General features: G+C 50.3%; 1 protein-coding gene across 1 annotated transcript in view; it reads left to right on the plus strand.

Annotated features, from left to right (window-relative positions):
* LOC105183169 (uncharacterized) overlaps positions 1-25,770 on the plus strand; it is a 209,345-nt gene that overhangs the window by 38,501 nt on the left and 145,074 nt on the right. The window contains exon 2 of the mRNA XM_025297717.1: positions 4,364-4,484. The gene's annotated coding sequence lies outside the window, so the exon portion shown is untranslated. The remainder of the gene's footprint in view (positions 1-4,363; positions 4,485-25,770) is intronic.

Here is a 25,770-nt window from a genome sequence, read left to right on the forward strand (position 1 = left end):
CTTGCACCGAGTCTGTATCCGCGTAGATCTACCTGAATCCCCAAAAGGATTCGGATCCATCGCCGAGAACAGGTGTCAAGAGGCAGAAAAGGGACGGGACGGGACGGGAAGGAAGGGGCAAGAGCGAGGCGAGGAAAAAAGCTGCGGGCGAACGAAGCGTATAGCCCCAGCACCCAACTCCCCCTCGTCTTATATTCCTCGAGCGCATCGAGGGCCGTCGCGCGCAGGCTTCTCTCAAGGATAACGAGTAATCCTGGATAGTGGATCCGCCGATCTCTCCGAGGGAGCCTTCTCTCTCTCTCTCTCTCTCTCTCCCCTTCTCCTCTCCCCCCTCTCTCTCTCTCTCTCTTTCCTTCCCTTCCCTTCCCTTTCTGCTCACCTCCTTTTCTCGTCCGGTCTCGATTCTCCGAGCGCAGAGACCGGAGACTAGAGCCTTTTCCAGGTACCGTAATTACTTGGATTTTGATCCGCACTGTGGCGAAGGATACCCCCGAGGCGAACGGTCGAACCTGAGGAGGTCACTTTTTTCCAGTTTATTGTTAGGAAAAACAGGCAACGCCATATCGCTTGTAGTATCTCATACGGTTCAACCTCCCCCCTCCCCCACGATGGTTCTTTCCTTCCACCCACGATGGAGGGAGATCTCTCTCTCTCTCTTTCTCTCTCTCTCTCTCTCTCTCTCTCTCTCTCTCTCTCTCTCTCTCTCTGTCCTTAGAACGTGACTCGACGAAAGGTTGGGGTTTTGTTTTGACAAATCCTCGAGTACGTGCGCGACGACTCTCCTCTCTCCCCCCTCCCTTTTTGTCTCTCTCTCTCTCTCTCTCTCTCTCTCTCTCTCTCTCCTTCTTTCTGTCCTCCGGTGGACCCTCGTTTCTGGCTCCGAGCTTTTCTACGTGGAGACCCCCGCACCCTCCACGTGTGTTCGTGCAGAGTCCTCCGTCCTTCTCTCTCCTCGGCTATCGAACTGACGTGTCTGCGCGCTGAGCGGAGGGTGGCGGGCGGGTACTTTAACTTGCTCGTCGTTTTGTCGAGGTCCCCACCAACCTGGTCCGATGTAAACACGAGTGGCTGATAGCCGTGGGGCCCCGCTAACGGGGCGAGAGGCTGAAGAGGGCCTCGCGAAAGAGGGACAACCGAGCGGAGGCTCGGTGAGGCGGGTAAGAGCGGGAGGGCAGTTCTGGGCCCGAGCAGCGCCGAGCCGAGGCGAACCAGACCGAGTCGAGATACAAACGAAACGAGCAAAGGGAGAAAAAAGTGAAACACGAGGGAGGCAAAGTGCAGCTGAGCCCCATTGGCGTAGTCACTTGCAACTTCGTCTCGATCGCGGCTTCGAGCAACGTAGAAATACGCACGCGTAAACTCGTCGCGATATTTCTGCCATCGCCGTGCAATTGATTCACGGAAGACGGAAAAAAATATCAAGAAGACCGTCGTTGGAATTTTATTCCAACGTAACAACGACACAATTGCATATATGCGTTTTATCGACTTTTGTCTACAGATGGATTTATCGATCGTCAATCCGAAAAAATGACATCTCTCTACGCGCCAATTATTAAACGGTGGACATTGTTACCGGTTATCTCACGAGATACAGACACAGAGAGAAAGAGAGAGAGAGAGAGAGAGAGAGAGAGAGATGGAGAGCGCACACCTTTCTGAATATCGAGTCCAAACTCGATCGTCACAGCAAATTCCTACTTGTTAACGAGTGGAACAACAGATGTAGGGCATCGTTGGTGTTGTGTCGTCAAGGGGTACCCGTGATTTTCCGGTATAAGAAAGTGAAGAAATACCCGCTCGCCGGAGCTGACCCGTTCGGGCGAAGGGATGGTGCTTTTTCCAGGTTGAATAATGTCGAACCGGTCTATTGTACCCTGTGTGCAAGTCAGTTCTCAATAGCCTAGTCGGACAAGGGCCGCAGGATCCAACGGTCTGTGTTCGTTGAATTGGGTCACAGCGAAGTGCTTGATTGTATTTTTTTTGTCCTGCTCTCCCTCCTCTGTCTATCTCGCTTAGCAGCTCTCTCTCTCTCTCTCTCTCTCTCTCTCGCGTCTCTTCCACTTGTTCCTCATCCGTTCGGCCGAGCGTATCCTCTTTTCTCTTCCGTCTGCTTCGCTCCTACACCGCCGTAACTGCTCTAGGATGCACCGGGAACGATTTTATTCTTCGGCCGGGGGAGCGTGGCAAGAGGAACGTAAGAGAGCAGGTCGATCGCGAGTGGGGGTAGGCGTCATTATGAAAATGATACCGTACCTGTAGCCAAGAGGACAGACCGCAGACCATGGTAATTACGCGTAATGAAACGCCCGGGTCCACGGTGGACGAGAGAGGCGGCGAAGGGCAATTGACGACGTTTATACCTACACGCGGTGTGGACCTGAAAACCGAGTAAACTGCGTCGCGATATCGCGTGTAAATAAGTCGTAAAAATCGGCGCGCCCTTCTCCCATGCGGACGACGATTACACGTGAGGCTCTCTCGACGCGGGAACATGGGAGGGGAAAGAGGAGGACTCGCCGTTACGGGAGAGGCGTATCCTTCTCTTTCTCTTTCTGCAGATACAGAGATATTTCTCTCACTCCGTCTCAAGCTGCTAGATATCACGAGCAAGGGTTGAGACGTTTCGCGAACTGGAAAAGTGACGGAAGAGTACCAACACGGCTGCGATCGTGTTTCTCTCCCCCGCGCGTGTGTGCGTGTATAATAATAATTTTATCGCAAACACACACACACACACACACACGCACAATATCAGCAAAGGGCGATGCATCAGCACCGCGGCTGCTGTGGTGATTGCTCTTTTTCTCTCCTTCTCCCTACGGCTGCCATTACATCTTCTCACTGTTGATGATTTATAGAAAAGCCACAAACGGGAACATCTGGTCCGTATAATTTAAGAAACTCGAAGAAATCGTATCACTCGTGTGAGCCAGTAATCGCACGTACCGATGCCGCGCCGCGCCGCGCCGCGCCGCGGTCCGTCTCTAAATTTAGACCTAGCGCTTCGTCCGATATCTCGCTTCCAAGCGCATTACGCCGACCATTATTCACGCGTATCGTAACGACGGCACGCATGACATCTTTTTACATCTCCTCCCTCGCTTTACACTTTCACCTCGCTCGTTCGTCCGTCCGTCCGTCCGTCCGTCCGTCCGTTCCTCCGTCCTCACCGCTACCTCTAGGACGCGTTGTACACACACACTGGCGCGGTCCACATCTGAAATCCCTCGACACGTGTTCCACCCGCGGTCACACAATGTTTAGCCTTTTGTTTGACGTGAATCACCTACCGTGCGACGCTCACGTAGCGTCTCCGTGTGCGTAAAGTACTCGCGTAAGTCGGCTGTATGTGGATGTTCAACAGGTACGCACAGGGGCCCTTTCCCTCCCTCTCTCCCTCTCTCTCTCTCTCGCTCTCTCTCTCTCTCTCTCTCTCTCTCTCTCTCTCTCCACCTCTCTTCCTCTTTCCCTCCGCCGCTCTCTATACGGAAACGCCGCGTTACACACATACCGGCGGCTCCACGCATGATGAAGGGCTCCCAGTATTGTCTCCCACCCCGTATGACTCACTCTCTAGAGGCGAACCATAAAATAGTCATAGAAGTGAGTTATGCCGTGACCTTCGAGCGCGGCATGACAAACTCACGTACCGCGCGCGACTTCTGGACGCACTACCTGTATTGACGCGGCCCGCCACTGAATGCGGGTAATCGAACGTTCATGAACAATCCCGCGCGCGCCGCGCGTTGCAAAGCAGCGCCTTCGCCGGCGCAATCACTCTCGTTAATTGAATCCGCGCATTTTCTCCGCGGAATTACCGACTCCTCGGACGAGCAGCCATTAAGCGCTAATCGATACGGCCTATCGATTGCGTTCGGCATTCCTCCGACGGATATGATTTAGAGAAGCGCGAATCCACGCGTCTTATTGGAATGATAATCACTTGCGCGTGCGCGCCCTTTTCTTGATTAATTCTAGGCTTTCTATCGCGTCGCGTGCGCAGTCACACGAGTTAGCGCGTAGCGTGTAGCGTTAGCGTGTAGTTCGTAGATTAAATATATCTATTATTTAGACACGATATGCACTGAGAAAAAATTGTATTAAAATTAAACAAATATTTGTTCGAGTACGACTGTGAATATGTTCATTTAAAGTAAGCAATTATTTTCTAAAATTCAAGAAAAAAGTTTGCATTCAGAACCTCTGTATTTCATTTTAGAAAATAGTCGTTCAATTTGAATAAATGTATTCACAGTCGTATTCGAAAACATGTTTATTTAATTTTAATACAATTTTTTCTCAGTGTATATATATACATATATCCATTTAATAACACTTGACGCTTCATTTTCAGTTTCAGATTGGACGAGAAGGACGAGAGAACATCGACGGGCGCGATCACCAGCGAAGGAAGCGAGGATCACGCGGGCCGATTCGACTGCCCGCGCGCAATTACACAACGACACGCGACATACGGCACGGTATGGCCCTACTTTCTAATTATCGGACACGGCGCTCGCGTTTGCCACGAGTCTCGCAGATAAGTCAGATAGCATTGTGCGGCCCGCTATCTCCGCGTCTACTTATAAGCTCATTTGTTGTCGCTCGTTTAACGGCCAATCTCGCTTCGTTACACAATGCACGGGCGGTGCGCTCTTTTTTTTTTTTTTTTTCCGTTTCTACCGATCCCGCGATAACGCGGTTAACGCGGTTTCACCGCCGCCGCCGCCGCCGCCGCTGCGACATATTCTCGATTCTCTTTGGCACGAACACGCTCGCTCTCTCCCTCCGAGATAACGATCTGCGATACCGCGCTCGCGCCTCGCGCTCGCGAGTGGGATGATGTAGATCGATAGACTCGAGAAAGAGAAGCACGATGGGGTTAGCTACTGTGCGAGAGGCCGACGTCAGTCGGCACCGCCGACGAATACGTCGGCAGAGATTGAAAGCGACAGCTGGATAAGCCGGAGAGGCAGAGAATAGGCGCTTAATCGTAGAATAACAAGTAGATTGGCTGGCTACCGCCTGCCGCGGCCGGCGATCGGCGGCGCGCCGCGCGAGTCAGGTGAAAATCCGACAGATCCGCCGGCGATATCGGAAATATGTCGCCGGGAAACGACGTAGTGTCGATCGATCTGATAATATATCGGAAAGAGCGGAGAGGCGCGCAGCGGTGAAAAGCGACGGTGCGGCAGAAGAAAGAGAATCGTCGTGTGAAGAATGCTTCAATGAACGAATAAATCGCGCATCGGCGATTTTCACTCGGCCGGCGCCGGCGATAACGCCACCGTCCGCGCGATCGGTGTTTATATCCTTTTAACGCAGCTCGTTGCACGTGTCCGTGAGATTCATATCGGTTCTTCAAGAGGCTCTATTCGTATACGCGCGAATATATCTCGGAGAGGGAAAGAGTATTATGCAAATCCGTATTATTGTATGTGTATACGCGATTATGGCGCACGATTACTCACGCTGAATATGTATCGGTGAACAGTCGTCATATGGCAGCGTGGTGGTGGTGGTGGTGGTGACGGAAAGAAAGGACAAAAAACAGAAAAGGGAAGAGCGGACACAGCGCTATACAACGTGCACGCGACAGTCTATCGTTCTTCGGCCGTTGAAAGACCGGGCGCTCGTGCACAGCTCATACCGGCGTCTAGTATTTCCAGCTGCCGTAGAAAACGAAATCGTTAGTGAAGCCGTTTCTTCGCTCTCGTTGCTCCCGACACATGGCTAACAGTGACCCAGATCTAAAGTGGCTGATAATTACGGCGAGTTGTCAGCGAGTAGCAGAAGTAAATCTAAGCGTCTACTGGACTGGAGGGATCGCTCTCGAGTGGCCTCGCGGTATAGATGGCAGGTCATCGGGAACGAAGGCGCGGGGAGCGAGCGAGAGCGAGAGGGAAAAAAGGGTCAGGGGACCGTGCGCGAGAAGGAGCAGGAGGTTGAGAAGGAAAAGGAGCGATAAAGCGCGCGAAGGGGGTCGAGAGGGGTATAGTCTAAATCGAGAATAGAGACGCACGCATCATCCAGTGTGTCCACGCATGCACGTTTGGGATTAGCCCAGTCCGTCCTAAGTAAGCACTTTCGAGCTTTGAATAGTACAAAACGATGTCGTGTCTTAAAACATAAACGGTGCCAAGCAGCGGTGAGCGGCCCGCCAGCGGGGGGAGATTACGGCAGGCGAAACAAACGTGAGTTGAAATTTGGTCTCTTTCTCGTTATCTCGCTCCTTGCCCCTTTTATTTTTTCCACGTAACGCGCGGTAAGAAACGAACTAGAGTCACAGCGCGCAGAGGCCCTCGGAATGATTCATATTATTTGCAAAGAGGAAGAGTGGGAGAGAGAAAGAGAGAGGAAGATAGAGAAAGAGAACATTTCTCTTCTTTTTTTCCCTCTTGTGGAACCTCTTATGGTCTCCTTTCGCACCTCTCCGCCTCCCTCCCTCCCTCTCTCTCTCTCTCTCTCTCTCTCTCTCTCTCACTCTCTTTCTCTTTTCTCGAAGATTGCACGTGCTTTCTCTGTTCTTCCACCGACCGGTGACATAATTATACGCAGCGCCCTGAGGCTCTTCCACCTGAGTCACTCGTCTTCGCTTTCTTTTGTTCTCGTTACCACACGCTCCGATAACTCTTAATGAGTCGATCGCCACATATATATTCTTCTTCAAAAGTCGAAATAATTATCTATTGTAAAACAGATTGAAAATCTATTTTAATATTTATTGCTTTCTTTTTGCTATAAATTCTAAATCCAAACGTAGATTATTAAAAATTAGTCTTTTACAATAGATACCTATGTTAACCTCACAAAGTTTCAATATGTGCTTCCTCGTTATATTTAGAGGAATATAATAAAATATAATATAAATAATAAGTATATAATAGAACATAACTTTTAACTTTATTTTAAATAAGCCGAAGACTTTAACAAGGATAAATCATACATAAATAGCAGTAAAAATAAAAATTATGTTCTATTATATGTATATACTCAACTATATTATATTTTATTATATGTTTTCATGTTCCTAAATGCTTATATGTACTATAAAGCACATACTGAAATTCTCAGAAGTCGAAGTAGTTCTGCCTATATTATTAATATTATTAATTGCGTTTATTGTATTGTATTATATTATATATTATATTATATTATATATATTGTATTATATTATATATTGTATTCTATTAATATATATTGTATTATATTATATTACATTATATTGTATCAATTGTTATATTACATTATAACATAGTTTTATATTACGTTATAGTACATTGTATTATTCTGTAACATATTATACTTTATTATATTGTATTATTGTCAATTATATTGTATGAATTATATGTACTTTGTTAGGTATGAAAAAAATAAAATTTAAAAAATAACACTTGTACTACTTTATTAAACCTATTTGTCTTCCCCTCCTCTAAAAGTTCGTCTGGTTGCCTGACGTGTCATTGACTTATATCACTACTATACTTTCGAATTTTGATTGTAACAGGAAAACATAATGAGCGAAGAGGTATTCTGGACCAAGTCCGAATACCTCCTCGGTCATTATATTCTCCTAATACAAATCTGCGAAAACTGAAATTTCGAATTTTTCGGAATTTTCGGACTTTGGTATCAGGAAAACATAATGTGCGAAGAGGTATTCCGGACCAAGACCGAATACCTCCTCGGTCATTATATTTTCCTAATACAAATCTGCGAAAACTGAAATTTCGGATTTTCTGGAATTTTCGGACTTTGGTATCAGGAGAACATAATGTGCGAAGAGGTATTCCGGACCAAGACCGAATACCTCCTCGGTCATTATATTTTCCTAATACAAATCTGCGAAAACTGAAATTTCGGATTTTCTGGAATTTTCGGACTTTGGAATCAGGAGAACATAATGTGCGAAGAGGTATTCCGGACCAAGCCCGGATACCTCCTCGGTCATTATATTCTCTTAATACAAATCTGCGAAAACTGAAATTTCGAATTTTTCGGAATTTTCGGACTTTGGTATCAGGAGAACATAATGTGCGAAGAGGTATTCCGGACCAAGACCGAATACCTCCTCGGTCATTATATTTTCCTAATACAAATCTGCGAAAACTGAAATTTCGGATTTTCTGGAATTTTCGGACTTTGGAATCAGGAGAACATAATGTGCGAAGAGGTATTCCGGACCAAGCCCGGATACCTCCTCGGTCATTATATTCTCCTAATACAAATCTGCGAAAACTGAAATTTCGGATTTTCTGGAATTTTCGGACTTTGGTATCAGGAGAACATAATGCGCGAAAAAGTATTCCGGACCAAGTCCGAATACCTCCTCGGTCATTATATTCTCCTAATACAAATCTGCGGAAACTGAAATTTCGAATTTTTCGGAATTTTCGGACTTTGGTATCAGGAGAACATAATGTGCGAAGAGGTATTCCGGACCAAGACCGAATACCTCCTCGGTCATTATATTTTCCTAATACAAATCTGCGAAAACTGAAATTTCGGATTTTCTGGAATTTTCGGACTTTGGTATCAGGAGAACATAATGTGCGAAGAGGTATTCCGGACCAAGCCCGGATACCTCCTCGGTCATTATATTCTCTTAATACATATCTGCCAAAACTGAAATTTCGAATTTTTCGGAATTTTCGGACTTTGGTATCAGGAGAACATAATGTGCGAAGAAGTATTCCGGACCAAGACCGAATACCTCCTCGGTCATTATATTTTCCTAATACAAATCTGCGAAAACTGAAATTTCGGATTTTCTGGAATTTTCGGACTTTGGAATCAGGTGAACATAATGTGCGAAGAGGTATTCCGGACCAAGCCCGGATACCTCCTCGGTCATTATATTCTCCTAATACAAATCTGCGAAAACTGAAATTTCGGATTTTCTGGAATTTTCGGACTTTGGTATCAGGAGAACATAATGCGCGAAAAAGTATTCCGAACCAAGTTCGAATACCTCCTCGGTCATTATATTCTCCTAATACAAATCTGCGAAAACTGAAATTTCGAATTTTTCGGAATTTTCGGACTTTGGTATCAGGAGAACATAATGTGCGAAGAGGTATTCCGGACCAAGACCGAATACCTCCTCGGTCATTATATTTTCCTAATACAAATCTGCGAAAACTGAAATTTCGGATTTTCTGGAATTTTCGGACTTTGGTATCAGGAGAACATAATGTGCGAAGAGGTATTCCGGACCAAGCCCGGATACCTCCTCGGTCATTATATTCTCTTAATACATATCTGCGAAAACTGAAATTTCGAATTTTTCGGAATTTTCGGACTTTGGTATCAGGAGAACATAATGTGCGAAGAAGTATTCCGGACCAAGACCGAATACCTCCTCGGTCATTATATTTTCCTAATACAAATCTGCGAAAACTGAAATTTCGGATTTTCTGGAATTTTCGGACTTTGGAATCAGGTGAATATAATGTGCGAAGAGGTATTCCGGACCAAGCCCGGATACCTCCTCGGTCATTATATTCTCCTAATACAAATCTGCGAAAACTGAAATTTCGGATTTTCTGGAATTTTCGGACTTTGGTATCAGGAGAACATAATGCGCGAAAAAGTATTCCGAACCAAGTCCGAATACCTCCTCGGTCATTATATTCTCCTAATACAAATCTGCGAAAACTGAAATTTCGAATTTTTCGGAATTTTCGGACTTTGGTATCAGGAGAACATAATGTGCGAAGAGGTATTCCGGACCAAGACCGAATACCTCCTCGGTCATTATATTTTCCTAATACAAATCTGCGAAAACTGAAATTTCGGATTTTCTGGAATTTTCGGACTTTGGTATCGGGAAAACATAATGTGCGAAGAGGTATTCCGGACCAAGTCCGGATACCTCCTCGGTCATTATATTCTCCTAATACAAATCTGCGAAAACTGAAATTTCGAATTTTTCGGAATTTTCGGACTTTGGTATCAGGAGAACATAATGTGCGAAGAGGTATTCCAGACCAAGACCGAATACCTCCTCGGTCATTATATTTTCCTAATACAAATCTGCGAAAACTGGAATTTCGAATTTTTCGGAATTTTCGGACTTTGGTATCGGGAGAACATAATGTGCGAAGAGGTATTCCGGACCAAGTCCGGATACCTCCTCGGTCATTATATTCTCCTAATACAAATCTGCGAAAACTGAAATTTCGAATTTTTCGGAGTTTTCGGACTTTGGTATCAGGAGAACATAATGTGCGAAGAGGTATTCCGGACCAAGACCGAATACCTCCTCGGTCATTATATTTTCCTAATACAAATCTGCGAAAACTGGAATTTCGAATTTTTCGGAATTTTCGGAATTTTCGGACTTTGGTATCGGGAGAACATAATGTGCGAAGAGGTATTCTGGACCAAGTCCGGATACCTCCTCGGTCATTATATTCTCCTAATACATATCTGCGAAAACTGAAATTTCGAATTTTTCGGAGTTTTCGGACTTTGATATCAGGAGAACATAATGCGCGAAGAGGTATTCCGGACCAAGTCCGGATACCTCCTCGGTCATTATATTCTCCTAATACAAATCTGCGAAAACTGAAATTTCGAATTTTCCGGAGTTTTCGGACTTTGGTATCAGGAGAACATAATGTGCGAAGAGGTATTTCGGACCAAGACCGAATACCTCCTCGGTCATTATATTTTCCTAATACAAATCTGCGAAAACTGGAATTTCGAATTTTTCGGAATTTTCGGAATTTTCGGACTTTGGTATCGGGAGAACATAATGTGCGAAGAGGTATTCCGGACCAAGTCCGGATACCTCCTCGGTCATTATATTCTCCTAATACATATCTGCGAAAACTGAAATTTCGAATTTTTCGGAGTTTTCGGACTTTGATATCAGGAGAACATAATGCGCGAAGAGGTATTCCGGACCAAGTCCGGATACCTCCTCGGTCATTATATTCTCCTAATACAAATCTGCGAAAACTGAAATTTCGAATTTTCCGGAAATTTCGGACTTTGGTATCAGGAGAACATAATGAGTGAAGAGGTATTCTGGATTCTGGCGGGAAAATGGAGGTTTCTTGTAAGGAAAATTAGATTGTTAAAATAAAGTACAAAAATATATTATATGATATTTTATTTTTTATGGATGCCAATAATGTTACATATTATAAGAATTTTATATTACAATACATCTAAAATATAAATACATAAAATATGTTACATTATATATAAATATATTAATTACATAATATATATAAAATATTACAATATATTTAAAATATATAAACTATCATATATACAATATAATTTTTTATTATATACAATTAAAAAATCTGCTTAAGTATTTTCTAGTATTATTTTTCCAAGTGTTACACGAACCGAAAGGTGCAGGTTTTTTAATTGTTTCTATTCTAATAACATTACTCGCATATTACATTAAAATACATGTATTCGCAGAGCCGCGACATTATGCCACTTGATATACTTTACATACGCATACATACGCGTCGCTGGGAGAAATTTGCAAACGCGGGGATAAATTTCATCGGCGCGTTTATCATGTGTTAGGAAATAGAAAGGGAGGAAGACATGCGGTTTAGGGTTAACGCGGAGCTTCATACAGAGCGCGTGTTTCAACGGTATCGCCGTCGGGAAGAAACCTTCGTAATAATACTCTCGGCGTGCCTACTCACGCACAACTAACGCACATGCGACACACACACACACACAGAGGAGGAGAGGACTCGCGTTTTAATTGCACGCGTCACTTGACACCGTTTCACCAACAACCGCCACTGTTGGCCCCTCCCCTCCTCTTCGCTCCATGGGTGACGATCCTCTCGCGTCATTCGCCGGTACGTATAAGCGCGAACATTGCGCGCGATAGTAGAACGAAGAGAGTAGATGAACTCGATCCCGTCTCCCTCTCCCCCCAGCGCGACTACCGTCTCAACAATAGAGTGGTGAGACGCCCGCCCTCCCCTACGGTCGAGCTTCTTATTTTCCTAGAACGGCAAAGGTGTAGCGTAACACCGGGGATCTGCATATCAATGGCAGGCACCCCGACTAAGTTCGCAGGTGTACCCACCCCATTCACTACAAAAGAACAAACCTTCGGGACAAGTGTGTTACGGCGAGCGCTGCGGAGAAACGGTTACACACCACGATTTTGTTCCCTCCTCCTTGTCTATCTCGCTCGGTCGTGCACACACCGTGCCGTGCTCCTCTCTTCTCCTCTCGTCGGCCCATTTCGCCGGGCCCCGCCGCTACCCTGCCCTTTCGCCTTTTGGTTACGTTCGGAGACCGGAGCGAGAAGGAAGCTTCGCATTATCGAGGGGTCGAGAATCGAGGGTAACCGTGTGCGGAGTGTATGGGAATCTCACAGGTGCATGGTTTTCTAAGAGAGCGAAGGACTTCGCCTCCCGGGCGAACGTTCGTTCGTTCGTTCGTTCGTTCGTTCGTTCGTTCGTCATGTACGGGGGTGAGCGTCGGGCAACGGCGGAGAGGAAGAGGATAGGGGGTTATATGACTGTGATGGCGATATTAAAACACAATATCCTGTGTGGAACGAGCAAGCGCGATGTAGGTAGGTAGTACGGCGGTATGGGAGGTGATGACACCGCTCGAATGCACGTGCATGGGAATTCGATACCATCCGCTTCGAAAATGTAGAACAAGAAAGAGAGTGAGAGAGAGAGAGAGAGAGAGAGAAAGAGAGAGCGAGACAGCGAGCAGGTCAAGCATACACTACCATAAAGTCTCGCGGGTTAAGGATCGAAGAAAAAGTCTCATAGAAGAGGCCTTGACAATTTCAATCGTTCCCTACAATCTCTCATCCATCGATGTGTCACCATGTCGAAGGGTTATCTGTGACGTCTACACGCGGAGAGACCAAGTGCGGTCTGTGTGTGTGTGTGTGTGTGTACTTTGTAACGCGACCTGCGGAGCAGCACGATGCTTATTTTCTTCTTTCCTCTCTTCACACACACACCGGTCATTACATTTTTGACACGTGTACTACGCTCGCGAGGCGTTTGCGTGACTGAAATTAACAAATATCGCGAGTTCGTTAATGGTATCGTCAATCTCTCTTTCTCTTTTTCTCTCTCCCTCCCTCTCTCTCTCTCTCTCTCTCTCTATGTCTCGAAGCCGGCGAACGGCTCCACCGATGGTACAATCGCAATAAAACGGTGGTCGTAAACGCGCTCCTACCGCGGACCGTGGACGTGAGGGTTAATGTTTGTCGAATCCAATGTATAAAGCGGTTAAAGATAGAAGCGGTTCGTCGCGTGGAAGGCTGTTGAACCTTCGTGAGGAAGAAAAGGCGATCCGGGTCGAAATCGTCACCTCTGAGATCCACCGCTTCGTCGAAATCCATTCGTTGCTTACCCAGCTTATCAGGCCGCGTCGGGACTCGTCAGTGCGCCGTCGTGTCAACTGCGCAGCTGCAGACTACGACGTCTCGGGTTTTTAAACCTTTTATCATCCGTCACTCGCGCGTCTATTCCACGTGTAGACACGATGCAAATTAAGAGTCCGTGCGACAATGATACCGAGGAGGAAGCTTGACGAAATTTTCCAACTGCCACATCTGCTTTCTGCAACAGAAAAATCACACAAGATGTGAGACTCGCGCGCGAACACCAATGTCATGTGTGTTATAAGTGTCAAACCGTCAGAGAGACTCCCCGATGAGAGGAAGCGTCACTCGTCCCGATCGTTACGTTTCTCGTTTGTGTCAAACGAGAGCCGAGCACTCGACTTAACGACGACGGGTCCGCCGCCGGCGAGCGCGCCTCGCTTACTCGAAAATCGCGCCGGGATTTCATGCTCTTCCGACGTCAAAGTATCTACCGCCGCCGCTCAATTTCCATCATTGCCTGATTATAGTTTAAGGTCTCTTGACCTTGACCGCCGCGCGCACTCCGTTTCTGTGTCTAAGCGGGAGAAAGAGAGGGGTTCGCGCGCGGTGAGCGAAAGGCGAATCATCCTTTAAGATTCATGGCAGTCTCAAGACCCGATTGAGTTTGCACGCCTGTTTCTTTCGACGACCCTCTCCTCCCGGGTTGGGTCGAGTTGAGAGAGAGAGAGAGAGAGAGAGAGAGAGAAAGAGAGAAAAAGCGAGAAAAAAGACGAACACGGCGATCTCCGGGGCCCGACAGATACGCCCCCTTCTCCGCAACGCGCGATAGCAACGTTTTCCGTTGTAAATTTCCCGAAAGCGCGAGTAGGACGTAAATCGATCAGACACTGCCTTTGGCTCGCTGTGGATGAAGTTTTGTTCGTTTTGGGCCTTGCTCCCGTACAAGAGGGAATCGAGGGGCCTGATGAGTCACGGACGGTGCCCCGCGGCGTTCAGTGACTCTCATCCCACTGGCCGTGCACTTTTCGCGTTCGACTTTGTCATCCCCTCCTCTTGATATTTTCCTCATTACGATAAATGAATCGACGTGAAGTGTCACGCGAGTTCGGAGCCAAGGACGCGAAGATGGCCACCGCCGCCGAAATGCGGAACGGTGAGTCGCGAGATTTTGCGGGCTCTGTGCGAGGAGTCGCGGCTATCTCTGGAGAACGGATGAAATTTCAGACGACAAACAAACTTGGCACACGAGACGCGCGCAGGTTCGGACGACGTGAAACGACGGTTGAGGAGGAATCGAGGAGTCTCGCGCGGTGAAGAGGTCACATTTGATTGACCTAACTTAGATCGACGACGATGCGAATTATTCTCGCAATGAAAATTGTCGCACGACGAGACCGGTGAGCTCGCCACTCGCGATGGCCACGGCGACGCAACATGAGGCGAGGACATGAGAACCCCTCGACGATAGCCAGGGGTTTGGGTACGTTAGGAACACGTGCAAGTCTCGAACGGTCCAAGTCCCCCCGTGTAAACGTGTTCGTGTTCAGATGGTACTCTGGACGAATGTGTGAGTTGAGATATAGGAGCCTTTCCCCCCTCGACCTCCCCCGCTCCTCCCGCCAACACTGTCCCCTTCCCCCTTTGCCCCCACGATCTTTCTCTCTCTTCCTCTCTCGTCCTTCGCTCTGTACCCTAAGTTATATCCGAGAGGGGAGATTTGTATTTGTGCATTGGACGTATTGTTTGTGTAGGTTGGCTCCCCTGGCAGGTTAGCCACCTGTTGACTAACCTGAACCTGAATCTCTGAGCTCTCTGCCCACATAAACCCCACCGACGGTGTTTTTAAACTACCCCCGTACCGGGGCGCGCTCCTCATCTTTATTCTGCCCGCGAGGGATCGCGCTAACCTGGTCCGGCCTATGCGGACCTAAAGAATATTTAAAACGCATATTTAAAACCAAAATATGTCCCTGCATGTTTTCTTCTTCCCGCTTCCTTCCCGCTTCGTTGCTCTTCCTCAGGGGGTCAAAGCGAACATGTCTTGCACTGGATACACACTGGCACAGCTTCAGACCTAGGAGACTCCAGGCGTCCAACTTTGCGAACTTTAGGAGAACCCTCGTCACCTGCAGCGGCGGGTTGTCGAATCCGGCTGAGTTCGATCCTCGAGACGTTTGTTAGAGATCTCTTTGTCAAGCTGGACAGCCGGTGAGGTACTTCCTCGTCCACCAATACAACGACGTCGGATTAATCTTCCTTCAGAGAGAGACTATGGGAAATGCAAAAAGATCGCACGAATAGACAAAAGTCACCAGCTGCGACAATATCCACGACGTATTGACACCGGAAGGTGGTATACCGGTTTTCCACAAATTTATTCCCGAGGGATGATCCGTTTTTTCGAAAAGAAAAGGAAAAACTCTTGTCGAAGAAGCGTATTAAGGCGGGCGCGCGCGTCCAGCAGCGAGGCGGAAAATCGCAGCGCACGATGCGTCTAAAGGTCGGCATTCGTGAATCCGTTTAAGATATCGGGCAGGATTTACTGTGAGTCTATTATTGTAAAGCGAGTTTCGCGCTCGCGATTTACATTTGCAGGAAGCCATAAATGCAAATCGCCGAGAGTCGCGCGATTTGTCCTGGGCGCGCGTATAAAAAGACCGGTTGGTCGCGCGCGAGCGCGAACGCGTGTATAAGGCAGGATCGCCCGAGGCGCGGCGACCTCGCCGAGCGGGACGAAAGCGCCTTTTTCCCGCGAGCTTTTAATCGCGCGGAGGTGCAATTAAGGCTAAGACGCTAGTCGATCCCTCGCGCGATCGGATCTCCCAATACAATCTCTGTCCCTGCTCTCTCTCTCTCTTTTTCCGTCCTTCCCTCTCTCTCTCTCCCTCCCTCTCTCTCTCTCTCTCTCTCTCTCTCTCTCGGTCTCTCACGCCTTCGAAATGTCGGTCGCATTAATCTCGCGCGTTCGCCTATACACCCTTGGTACTTTTAATCAGAGAGCGTTTCCTCGCTCCTCTCGCTCTTATCTCGAGCGAACCTGTTTCCCCCGGCGCGGCGCGGGATAGACGCGCGGCCAAGCCGCGCCGGCTGCGCGGCTGATGGATCGCGCCGCTCTCAAACGTCTCGTTTTTATTTACGACGACACGCGCGGCGATCCGTAACTCGCGCGGAGTGCGCGCCGTACGTGGGGCGGCCTCCTCGCGCTTGTCCCGTCGGGCTCTCAATGACGCCTCGCTACGGCTACGTCCGATCGCTGGAATTTCCTTCTCTCGCCGCGACGCGCTCCCGCGGTATCTCCTTATCGACGTTCTGCTTATCGCGCGCTCCGATTGACCGTTATCATCATCATCATCATCATCATCATATAATGAAACACCGCTGCTCGATTAACATATCGCGCACGTCGAGAGCAGGCGAGCCACGTCGAAGGCCGTGCGTGCGAGTTACCGCTACTGCCGCGTTCGTTCCGTTTCGTTTTGTTTCTGCATCGACGCGCCGAGGGAGCGATCGATGCGAGCGCCCGTCCGGTCCGCCGCGCCGAGAGAGAGAGAGAGAGAGAGAGAGAGAGAGAGGAGAGAGACCAGAAGAGACCGGCGGTCGCGGGTGGATTCGAATGTGATTTGTTCGAGACGCAGAAGGAGACGGGAAGATGCAGCGCGCGCGCGAGACAGAGCGGGGAGGGGGAGGGGGAGGGCGAGGGAGAGGATGCTGATTGGCGCGTTCTTAGCTCGCGCGACCTTAGTTCGCGACGATACGATCTTCTCGACAACGAGGATATTCACGTCGGAATGAGATTTCCATCCGGAATTGCCCGCTGGCCCGGTTCCAAGGTTCGGGGAGAAGCTACGGGGTGCCGGCCGGGCCGCGAGATCCTGCCAACACACAATCCTGCAAATCGATTCAAACATATTCAAAGCTATTCCCCGATACATACGCGGACACCGTCACCGCTCGCTATAATAGCGAGCGGGACGACAATGGGGCTCGTTGTGTCAGCCGTCCCGTTTAAAATCCAGCGAGGACTTGGAGTCGCGAGCGCGCGCGCGCGCGAGACGTGGTGAACGCCGACGCGGCGTTCGCGGCGTCGGCGCACAAAGTGCCATCTCCGACGTCGAGGAGGATCGCGCACCTCGATCGCGCTTTGTCTTCGCCCTCCTCGTCTCCACGGAGGCTCACGTCGGAGGCGCTCCTTTCTTCTTACCCGACCGCGACGCACGCTTGCGAATTGGAGTATGCGAGTATGCGAACGCGCGCGCGACGCGGTGAGCGGAGAAACCGCGGTGCTCAGGGATCGTTATGTAAGAGACAGGAGATTTAATCTGAGTCCGTTTCGCTCGCCGGACGGAAGTGTCGGTGGTTCGTGGCGGTGCTATTAAGAGCGACGCGGGCGAAATGTATCCGCAACGACTATATCCCGCCACGTGAAACGCGCCACGGCTGAGATATGCAGAGTTATAATTATCGTGAAATAATGCGGTCTGCGCTAACCGCGTCTGTCTCGAAGCAACGCGCGCCGATTGCAGCCTGTTGGCCTACGTACCCAACGCGCGCGAAAAAATCATAAGCAACATGTGCAAATACATACATATATATATATATATATTTAGAGAGAGGAAAAGAGAGAGAGAGAGAGAGAGAGAGGCGAGAGAAGGACGATAAGCGCGCTCAAAGGTGCGCGCGATTGTGTGGAAAAATAGAAATTATCTCATCCAACAGCCGCTTGCTCGCGTATCACGCGACGGTGCGCCGCGATACGGGTTCCGTTTCTCGCTAATCGTAGAAAAGGCTTATAATTAAAAGGACCCCAAGCGAGGCGGGTGGCGGCGGCGGCGAGCGTTCTCTCGCTCGCTCACTCGCGGAAACTGCGAGTTTACCGGCGGGAATAATGCCTGCTGGCGTCGAGCTCGTTCGCCAACCAGCTAACTCGCCTCGCTCGCTCGCTCGCTCGCCATTGGCCGACACCTAATTTCCTTTCCGTTATTCATAGGCAGCGCTCTATCTCTGGTCTATCTGTTGCAGCTTTACGGCTAATTAGCGAGTCGATCTACTTGCGCCGCGCGCGCGCGAACAGACGAACCACGGCGGTAATTAAGTCGGCCGGCCGTATCGTTGCGCTCTCGATTACTTGTATCGATGATTGCGGTTTAATATCGCCCGTTAGCGACGCGCTCCTGATGGCGCACCCGCTCACTCACGCGTCTCACGAACACATGCTTATCCATCACCTTCGACAGCTCCTAAGCGCGCGCGCTGTTCTCCCCCCTTCTTTCGTCTTCGCCGTTCCGCCCGTATAAACCGGAAAAGTCTTATCGCCTATGGCGTAGCTCGAGGTCGGTCCTTCGACCAGAGATTTTACCTGTTTCTCAGGTACAAATTCGGATCTCGTAGAATCTGCGCGGCAAAGCCAAGTGTGTCGTAATATTTTCGCACGCTCTGAAGAGAGCACTTTTCACCGAGGCTCTTCTCCGAGGAAAATGGCGGCGACGTCGGTGAGCTTTTTGCTCTTTAGATTCTCGCGCTATTTCGCGACATTCGCGCCATTTTGTTCCACAACGAGACACTCGAGACCGAAAAGCGCCCGTTTCCGTGAGCAGGCTATAATCTCGATAATTTCATGCGAACCACGTCGGCGTGGCAGCGCCGCAGTCGATTGAGCGAAATATAGCCGTGATCGGCGACGGACCTCATCAATCGGCGATTCGTTGTTTCGGCGCGCACAACGGATACTCGATTCAATTAAAGCGTCGCGCGCGACTGCGAGCGAGCGCTGCCGACGTGACGATTGCGAGCGCGCCGCGGATCCACGCTGCGCTGCGGCGGAATCAAGCGCGGGAGAAAATCATCGGCGACGAGGTGTCGCGGTCTGTTAAGCCGCCACAATAATCGGTGAGTCAGCGCTTCAGCAAAAATCGCCGAGCCGAGTTGATAAAGGCGGAGTGTCTCTCACTTAGCGGTCCCGATCGCTCGTCCGAGTTTTACAACTCGAGCCGACCGCGCTCGATCGACGCTCCTCATTTTCCGACTCCGATAATGCCGCTCGCGCGCGCGCGCGACTCTCGCGTCTCGCTCCCTTTTCTTCCGTGTCTTTCTTGCGTGTTTACGCCAGGCGAATTTTATCGCTCGCGATTACGCCAGCGGCGCGCGCCCGGGATTGCGCGGCCGACACCGATTCGACAGATAACACCGGCTCGGATGTTGCGGCTAGATATAGCTGTAGAGGTCTGACTTTGTGTCACTCCTCGATTCTCGCTCGTAGGAAGTTTAGGAAGTTTAGGACGAGAAGAAGATGAGAAATCGTCGTTGGGTAACCGACGAGATGCGTCCTCTTTATCTGCAGAAATTACCCAAAATTACTGATCCTTCGAAATTCCATAATTTCGTGCTCCGTTTTACCGGACAAGCGCGACAAAGCTTTCGCGTCGACTCAATGCGATACGAGCGCATTGATGCAAATGCGAACGTGTTCTCGCACGTGGAGAATTAATGTAAAACAAAAGAAAAACGCGCGCGCGCGCGCGCTACATGTCTTCTTCGCGCGACTAAAAGACAAATGTGTTTCGCGCGCGACGATCGACGATTCTAAACGTTCGCGATCGCGGATAGCGGTATTTCTGCCGCTGATCTAAGAGACACGGCGAAACGTATAAATCAATTTTGCAAAAAGCGGCCAGCGAGAGAGAGAGAGAGAGAGAGAGAGCGCAGTCAATGACATTCAGAAACAATAATAATAATAGTAGGAATAATAATGATGACAATAACGGGAGAGCCGTCGATTACGCGCGCTCGATGCGTTTGTACTTTTGTCGCTTTTTCGCGCTGCACCGTGAAATAATGGCGTGCGGTTTGATTTTGACACAGACACCTGAGTGATAAAAGTTTTTGCCGGCCAGCCGCCGGGGATATCGCGCTGCGGAGAATTGCCGTTCGATTGCGCATTGCACCGTAATATTGTAATCTCACGCGGGACAAAGAAATCCTCGCGTGTCCGTGGACGATCGAGATTGGACCGATCGATAGTCGTAACGGTTATCTGGGTTATCTCACCTGCCGTTTATCCGGGCGATTTCGTCATAGGAAACGTGATAGACGGAGGCAGCGTTTCGAGGCGACCTTTTTCATGCGCCGCGATAGACCAGACAGACCGCGATCCGCCGCGCGTTCTATGCAATCCTCCTCCCACCGGCCTCCCTGAGAACTCCCGCGGCGAGGCCCCCGTGCAAAATTTCCACGCGTATCGATCCCGACGAGAAATTAGCGTGGCCCGCGCGGAGATTGCCAAAGCGGAAAAGCTGTCAAAGTGAAAAATCCACGACAGTTACGACGAGTTTGATGAAACTCGAGACACGCGAAGTGGACCGGTGAGGAAATCCTCAGGTCTCAAGCCTACGTCATTTCTCCACCACAATGGCGCCATTTTCAAAGCGCCCCCTCTTAGCTTTATCGGGGGGGAGAGAGGGGCGGGGGACGCTTAGAATATTAATATAAATAATTCTCTTTAGAATATTCTCACCTTTGACATCGATTGTTCGGGAAAAGTATTCGGACCGTCTGAGATTGTTCCGACACTCTCGGGGACAGCTCAGAGATGTTCGCTCGCGTTTGCCGTCAGGAAGTCGCTCGGAAGGAAAGGAACGCCGCCGTTCTCGCGGCGACGAATGCTGTACGTGTAATATCAGCTGCACGAGGGTGCACTACAGCATGATTTATGTTTTAATCACTGTTTACAACGACGACGCCCACGTCGTGTCGTTCTCTCTCTCTCTCTCTCTCTCTCTCTCTCTCTCTCTCTCTCTCTCTCTCTCTCTCTCTCTCTCTTTCTACCTTTCCTGCAGCGACTTTTGCATAATGGTTTTCGGTCAGGTATGCAGGAGAACTGGCGGTTCTTCCTTGTCACAGACCGCAACGAATCGCTCTCTGCGTCGCGCCTATCGTCCTCCCGTGCCGATGCGACGCGCTTACTCCCGAGTAGTACTGCGCCATCGTTCCCCTCCCCACCCCCCCATCCACACTACCTGCTTTTCCCGTTCCCTTTCCTTTTTCGTCCCCGCTTATCTGTCAGTTAGCCGAGAAACTCCATTAACGTCGCAAAACGAAAACTACCTGCGGCTGAATTTCTGCTGCCCCGGGAACTTGTGCGCTCGCTCCCCCTCCTGCCCCCTGCCCGCCCCTCGTCGACGCGCGTATGCCCGTACCTGTATTTTTACGATCGAACAAGCGCGCGGGTCGTATCTTTCCGCGAACGGTCAGAGTAAGAGTTTGAAAATACCCTTGAAAAACGCGACACGCTCTCTCTTTCTCTTTACGCGGTCCTTCGTCGAAGGACGCGCGGTACGATCTCCCGCGATTGTGTCGGTCTCGAGAAAAATAGAAACTCATTTGACGAGGGGACGGGGCGAGACTTGTAATGGGATTCTGCCAATATCGCGACCTCGGTCAGAGACTTCTCCCGCGAGCAAGTTCTCCGCGCGTTCGTGCCGAAAATGTCGCCAGGATCGCCGGAATGATCTCGCAGTCGAAAGCGGCTCGCGTTGCACGTTCGCGAGAGTATCGTTTCAGCTGAAATTTTCGCGTCTACTCTCGCCGGATGCGACGTGTACCTCTCCGTCCCTCCCTCCCTCCCTCCCGCGTTGAGTCCCACCGCTTTTCCTCACGCGTTCTCTGCGCTCACCGAACACAGACTAGCTGGAGAAAATGTTAATATATACGCATTTATCTATCTGTCTGCCTATCTATTTACCTATCTCTCGTGTTCTCACTGTCTCCCTGACGGGAAGCCAAGGGAACAACAGCGATCGATGTCGAGGGAGAGGAGAAGCAAGGCCAAGTTTAGATCATCGACGACGTTGCGTCGGCGAGCAGGCTGCACTCCCTGCGCGCTCGCCAGCGAGGATCCTAATGAATGGGAGGCATTCCTTTCGTAATCTCATCTCTAATTGCACGTCGCGTAACGGCCTCTTCGATCGATCGTTAAGGTGCTTCTTCGCTCAAGGATCCCCTCCTTTTCTCTCGATCGATCGTCGCTTTTTCTCCATCTCGCTGTCCCTCCTTATCGCGCGCGAGCGCACGTTCACAGTCGCCCGCGGCCACTGTGATTAACAGACACGCTAATGACATCGAGCCGCGACGCTCGCTCGCTCGCGGAGACAATGCGTCTCGCGCGATTCGCGATCCGCGGTGCGGTGCGGTGCGGTGCGGTGCGCGCGATATCTGAGAGAAGTCGCGCGCGAGCGGTGATCGATCTCCGCGCTGATAGCGCGCGCGCGCGCGATTGCCGGCGATTAAGGGGGGCCCGTAATGGCCCGACATTATGTATGCCTCGACGGGGAAAATTGTACCGATTACCGCTCGAAGGATATGTAATTTTTTAATTAAGACACCGCGTCGCCGTGTTTTCGTCGCGTGTGTCGTCGTCATCGTCGTCGATGACGACGACGTCATTCCTCGAGGGAATCCGCCGCGGTACAACATTCGCACGCGATGATCTATCGTTATTATTCCCGCGTCGCGTCGTGAGAACCAACGGAGACGTCCGCGATGTCCGCGTGTCATTCGCAAAGATTCACGCGATTCTCATTCTCTCTCTCTCTCTCTCCCTCCCGCGCGCGGTGCGCCTTGCATCGTCGCGAGAGCGACGCCGCGTAAGAGTTATTCTTTCCCGAAATACCGAGCGCGAGGTGATACAGGTTTCGACGATGAGATGACCTTAAAACAATACGTGCGGCGTGACGTTGAGATAACATAACACGCGGTCGGTGTGCACGCCCGGTGCACGCGTGCGTGCCGCGTACACGCAGCCCCCGAAATATAAGCACAGCCACGTGTTACGAGGCAACACGTGTCGCGCGCTGCCAGTGAAAATAAATCATGCGTCTCGGGGGCGAAGAAGGAGCTTCCACAGAAAGAGAGAGAGAGAGAGAGAGAGAGAGAGAGAGAGAGAGAGAGAGAGAGAGAGAGAGGGGGGGGGAAAGGAAGGGAGGATGAAAGAAGAGGGAAAGAGAGGGCGCGTAGTAAGCGAGAGCGCCTGGAAGAAATTCGAGAAAAAGGCATGCAGTTTCGAGACCCTCGTCAGCCGGTCTTGCTTCTGTCTCGTGCCATCCAAGGACGAGATGAAAAAATGAGGAATGGAATAAACGCGAAGGTGAAGGGATTGCCGTGCGGAAAGATCACGCGGCTGCTCTCTCGGGGGAGGATCAGGTCGTCGGGGGTTGGGGGAAAGGTCGCGGCGTCGGGGGAGGAAGGAGTCTCGAAGGAGATACCGCGCACGAAGGCGGCAGCGCGCGAGTTCGCGCGGCGAATTCGGAAGTCACGAGTGTGATCATGGGATGCGATCATGGGCTCTCGGGCCGGGTAACAAGCGGGATATAACGGGGAATAATTCCGCGCACGAGCGCGAAACGCGCGCGGTTAGGTGCACGTGAGACACGGTGGAGGTGCGAACGGGGAGGAGGTCCGGAGGGGGAGGCGAGGGCATCGAGAGCGCCCATTCGCGCGTTCCCTCCGGGAACGGGAACACGAATTTACGCCGGCACGAGCGGAAACTTACGAGAAGCCTTTAAACCCGCGCCCCGTTGAGACACCATTAACGTTGGCAGCTGGCCGTTTTATGGACAACTTTGTAAGGCGCATTAAAAAATTGATCGTCGGACGTACTAACGGCCGCTTAGCCGGCGTAACTCCTTCCCCCCTCCCCCCGAGTCCTCCTCACCCCTGCTCTCCGCTCTGTTCCCCCTGTCTCTTTCTCTCCCTTCCTCCCTCTCTCTCTCTCTCTCTCTCTCTTCCTCTCTCTCTCTCTCTCTCTCTCTCTCTCTCTCTTCCCCGTAAATCGATGCCTGTCAGAGAGGAGTGACTGACAAAAAGGAACGGTTTGCCCTAGTGGCGCTCTACAAAGAGCATACTTGTAAATTTCTACGGGCGCGTTAATGTACTTTTTACGCGCCTAACTGGAAGGTCCTCGGGTTTATGTCCGCGCCGTCATACGACACGCTCTCTCTACTTCGACGGTCTCGTCATCTCGCGAGCCTCCTCCCTCTCTCCTTCTCTCTTTCTCGCCGGAATAATGTTGCGCGCGGGAAATAAAAGGAGATCTTCCACATAAATCGATGCCTGTCGAGCGAAGCGATTCACGGCGGTTTCTCGAAGGGAGAAAGGGAGTGAGAGTTAGGGAGAAAGGGAGAAAAGAGAGGGAGAGACAGAGGTGGATTTGTAAATCTCTACGACCGCATTAATACATACTTTTTACGCTCGTCACGTCTAGACGGACGGACGAACGAACGGACGTCTGGTTTATGATCCGCGCGAGGAGTCGAGCCGTAATGTTTCGTTAGCACGCTTAGTCGAGAGCGCGAGTTTTTAGTGCCCGAGTTTATATTTATACACGTCGACAGTTTCCGCGAAATAATTAAAGTCCTTCATGAAAAGAGACACATTGTACGCGCTCGCGATGCGCTTGCTCTTCGCTCGAGACGGCGCGAAACGGCAAAGTTACTCGCGTCTATGTAACGAAGAGCTGCTCAACATAAGATGGGAAAGATCTACGCGAGAGCACTTCATGTGCGCGAGGAACCAAAAGTTTGCTATTCCTCTCAGCTGAGCCAGGCGTTGCTCCGAGAAATCCCCGAGGTTCTTCGTCCTCCCGCCGACGCCGACTTACACACCTGGTTTCATTCCAACGCGGCAAAAAGCGCAACCGAGTTGAGAGGCCCGAGAAAAGAGGCCTCGGACAAACGAAATTAACCGGTCGTCGGACCGAATCTCGTGCGCGATGGCGGAGGATGGAAGTCGCGGAGGAAAAGTCAACGGGGGCTTCGAGCGCGGGACGTCATCGGCGGTGACGCTTTTGCGGAAACGAACAGCCGTGTGGACAGGCTCGGTCGAACGGCGAGACTCCCGCGCTCACGGAGGCGGGACGATGCCTGCGCGATGACTGTTTTCCATTCTCACGGAAGAAGAAAACGAAGAAGAAGGACTCGCGCGTCGACGCGCAGGTGCATCGCGCGCGCTTACCAAAAGTGTCGACGAGCGAATCCGCGAGAGATCCGTGCGCGATGAATCAGAGAAGAAAAAAGTGACGCGCCAGACCCAGCGATGCGCGTCCTTTTCCTTTTTCTCCCGCCGCGTTTTCTTCGCCGGCTGATCGGCTGACCCGCGCGTTCTCAGCGCGACGTGGAAAGAGAGGACTCTCTTTCTCTCTCTCTCTCTCTCCCTCTCTCTCTTTCTCTCTCTCTCTTTTTCTCCTGCGCGTAGCAAACGACGTTGCGTAATCCTCAACGGTGCATAATTCAAGGCCCCCCCTCTCTCTCTCTCTCTCTCTCGTTCGTTCGCTCGCTCGCTCGCTTTCTCTCTCTCTCTCTCTCTCTCTCTCTCGGGTCTTCGCGCAGAAGGCAAGACGACGGGTAATCTATAATGGGGTTTGCGTAGTC

The sequence above is a fragment of the Harpegnathos saltator genome, unplaced genomic scaffold (assembly GCF_003227715.2).
Source record: "Harpegnathos saltator strain DR-91 unplaced genomic scaffold, Hsal_v8.6 scaffold184, whole genome shotgun sequence".
NCBI lineage: Eukaryota > Metazoa > Arthropoda > Insecta > Hymenoptera > Formicidae > Harpegnathos > Harpegnathos saltator.